Below are 4,060 nucleotides of genomic sequence, written 5' to 3' on the forward strand. Positions count from 1 at the left end.
TCAATTATAAGAACATACTATGAGCAACTCTACGCCAACCAATTCAACAATCTGGAAGAAATGGATACCTTCCTAGAGACATATAAACTACCACAACTGAACCAGGAAGAAATAGAAAACCTGAACAGACCCATCACCAGTATGGAGATAGAAACAGTCATCAAAAATCTCCAAACAAACAAAAGCCCCAGGCCAGATGGCTTCCCAGGGGAATTCTACCAAACATTTAAAGAAGAATTAATTCCTATTCTCCTGAAACTGTTCCCAAAAAATAGAAATGGAAGGAAAACTTCCAAACTCTTTTTTTCTGAGGCGAGCATCACCTTCATCCCAAAACCAGACAAGGATCCCATCAAAAAAGAGAACTTCAGACCAATATCCTTGATGAATACAGATGCGAAAATTCTCAACAAAATACTAGCCAATAGGATTTAACAGTACATTAAAAGGATTATTCACCACGACCATGTGGGATTTATTCCAGGGCTAAAAGGTTGGTTCAACATCTGCAAATCAATCAATGTAATACAACACATTAATAAAAGAAAGAACATGAACCACATGATACTCTCTATAGTAGCTGAAAAAGCATTTGACAAAGTGCCGTATCCCTTCCTGATTAAAACTCTTCAAAGTGTAGGGATAGAGGGCACATATTATCAATATTATCAAAGCCATCTATGAAAAACCCACTGCAAATACCATTCTCAATGGAGAAAAACGGAATACTTTTCCGCTGAGGTCAGGAACACGGCAGGAATGTCCGTTATCATGACACTGCTATTCAACATCGTACTAGAAGTCCTAGCCTCAACAATCAGACAACAAAAAGAAATTAAAGGCATCCAAATTTTGCCAAATTGGCAAAAGAGAAGTCAAACTATCACTGTTTGCAGATGAAATGATACTGTATGTGGAAAACTTAAAGGACTCCACTCCAAATCTGTTCTAACTTGTATAGGAATTCTGTAACGTGTCAGGATATAAAATCAATGCACAGAAATTGGTTGCATTCTTTTATACCAACAAGACAGAAGAAATAGAAATTAAGGTGTGAATCCCATTTACAATTGCTCCCAAACCCTTCAGATACCTATGTATAAACCTAACCAAAGAGACAAAGAATCTATACTCAGAAAACTCTAAAGCACTCATGAACGAAATTGAAGAAGACACAAAGAAATGGAAAAATGTTCCATGCTCCTGTATTGGAAGAACAAATATTGTGAAAATGTCTATGCTACCTAAAGCAATCTACACATTTAATGCAATCCCTATCAAAATCCCATCCATTTTTTTCAAAGAAATGGGACAAATAATCCTAACATTTATATGGAACCAGAAAATACCTCAAATAGCCAGAGGAATATTGAAAAAGAAAGCCAAAGATGTTGGCATCACAATTCCAGGCTTCAAGCTCTATTACAAAGTTGTCATCATCAAGATAGTAGGGAACAGTCACAAAAACAGACATAGATCGATGGAAAAGAATATAGAGCCCCAAAATACACCCTCAACTCTATTGTCAACTAATATTCAACAAAACAGGAAGGAATATCCAATGGAAAAAAGGTAGCCTCTTCAACAAAAGATGTTGGGAAAATTGAACAGCCACATGCAGAAAAATGAAATTGGACCATTTCCTTACACCATACATGAAAATAGACTGGAAATGGATGAAGAAGCATAATGTGAGAAAGGAATCCATCAAAATTCTTGAGGAGAGAACAGGTAGCAAGCTCTTTGACCTCAGCAGCAACAACTTCTTCCTAGGAACCTCGCCAAAGGCAAGGGAAGCAAGGGCAAAAATGAACTATTGGGATTTCATCAGATCAAAAAGTTTTTGCACAGCAAAGGAAACAGTTAACAAAGCCAAAAGATAACTGTCAGAACGGGAGAAGATATTTGCAAATGACATACCAGATAAAGGGCCAGTATCCAAAATCTATAAAGAGCTTATCAAACTCAACACCCTAAGAACAAATAATCCAATGATGAAATGGGCAGGGGACATGAACAGACATTTCTGCAAAGAATACATCCAAATGGCCAACAGACACATGAAAAAATGCTCCACATCACTCGGCATCAGGGAAATACAAATCAAAACCAGAATGAGATACCACCTCACACCTTTCAGAATGGCTAAAATGAACAAGTCAGTCAATGACAGATGCTGGCGAGGATGTGGAGAAAGGGGAACCTTCCTACACTGTACGTGGGAATGCAAGCTGGTGCAACCACTCTGGAAAACAGCGTGGAGGTGCCTCAAAAAGCTGAAAATAGAACTACCCTATGACCCAGTGATTGTATTACTGGGTATATACCCTAAAGATACAAACGTGGCATTCTGAAGGGGCACAAGCACCCACATATTTATAGCAGCAATATCCACAATAGTTCAACTATGGAAAGAACCTAAATGTCCTTCAACAGATGAATCAATAAATAAGATGTGGTATATATGTACAATTGAATACTAGGCAGCCATCAAAAGAAATGAAATTCTGCTATTTGTGATGACGTGGATGGAACTAGAGGGGACTATGCTTGGCGAAATAAATCAATCTGAGAATGAAAACTATCATATGATCTCCCTGATATGATGAAGTGGAGATGCAACATAGGTGGTTTGGGGGGTACGAAAAGAAAAATAAAAGAAGATGGGATTTGGAGGGACACAAACCATAAAAGACTGAATCTCACAGAAGAGACTGAGGGTTGTTGGGGGGAGGTGTGTTGGGAGAGGATGGTGGGGGTATGGACATTGGGGAGGATATGTGCTATGGTGAGTGCTGTGAAATGTGTAAACCTGGTGATTCACAGACCTGTACCCCTAGGGATAAAAACACATAATATGTTTATTAAAAAATTAAAAAATCCATTAAAAACACATATTACAATCCCAGAGCTAATCTCATATTCAATCAAAAAAGTTTGAAAGTTTTCCCCTTAAAGATCAGAAACAAGACAAGTGTGTCCACTTTTACTACTCTCATTTGACATAGTACTGGATGTCCTAGCCAGAAAAACCAGGAGCACAAAGAAATAAAAGACTCCAAAAAAAAGGAAGAAGTAAAATTTTCTTTTTTTGTAAAAAAATCCTAAAAACTTCACACAAAAAAATTTGAATAAACAAATTTAGTAAAGCTGCCAAATACAAGATCAATATATAAAAGACAAGAATTTTGTTTTGTTTTGTTTTGTTTTTAATATGGAATGCTTCCCAGTTTTTCATGTCATCCTTGTTCAGTGATCACGCTAATCTTCTCTGCATCATTCCAACTTTAGTATATGTGCTCCCAAAGTAAGCACAAGACAGGAGCATTTTAACACTCTAATGATGAACTATCTGAAAAAATAAAGAAAACAATCTAATTTACAATAGCATCAAAAATAGTAAAATCCTTAGGAAAAGATTTAACTAAGAAGATGAAAGATCTGTACCCCATAAAGTATGACATTGATAATGAAATGGAAGGAGATACAAATGGAAAGATAGCCCATATTTATGAAAGGAAAGAATTAACATTGTTAAAATGTCCATACTACCGATAACCATCTGTAAATTCAATTCCTATCATAAATCCAATGTTAGGGGTGCTTTGGTGGCTCAGTGGGTTAAGCCGCTGCCTTCAGCTCAGGTCATGATCCCAGGGTCCTGGGATCGAGCCCTGCATCAGGCTGTCTGCTCAGCAGGGAGCCTGCTTCCTCTTCTCTCTCTGCCTGCCTCTCCGCCTGCTTGTCATCTCTCTCTGTCAAATAAATAAATAAATAATCTTTTTAAAAAATCCAATATTATTTTTTTACAGAAGTAAGTAAAGAATCCTAAAATTTATATGAGACCATAAAAGACAACAAATAATCAAAGCAGTTCTGAGAAAGAATGAAGAAGAGAAATTACACTTCTTGATTTGAAATTATACTACAAAGCCCTCATGCTCAAAACAATAAAGCATACTGGCATAAAAACAGACCAATAAACAAGTAGAGCAGAATTGAGAGTCCAGAAATAAGTCCTTTCATACAGTCACCTAATATTTGACAGGGGCCAACATAT

At 36.8% G+C, this 4,060-nt stretch overlaps 1 non-coding gene across 1 annotated transcript; it reads right to left on the minus strand.

The window, feature by feature from the left end:
- Positions 1-3,208: 3,208 nt before the first annotated feature.
- Positions 3,209-3,315, minus strand: LOC131837408 (U6 spliceosomal RNA). Its single transcript, XR_009356021.1, has one exon. It is a non-coding gene; the product is annotated as a U6 spliceosomal RNA (small nuclear RNA).
- Positions 3,316-4,060: the final 745 nt, after the last annotated feature.

The sequence above is a fragment of the Mustela lutreola genome, chromosome 7, assembly GCF_030435805.1.
Source record: "Mustela lutreola isolate mMusLut2 chromosome 7, mMusLut2.pri, whole genome shotgun sequence".
Lineage (NCBI taxonomy): Eukaryota > Metazoa > Chordata > Mammalia > Carnivora > Mustelidae > Mustela > Mustela lutreola.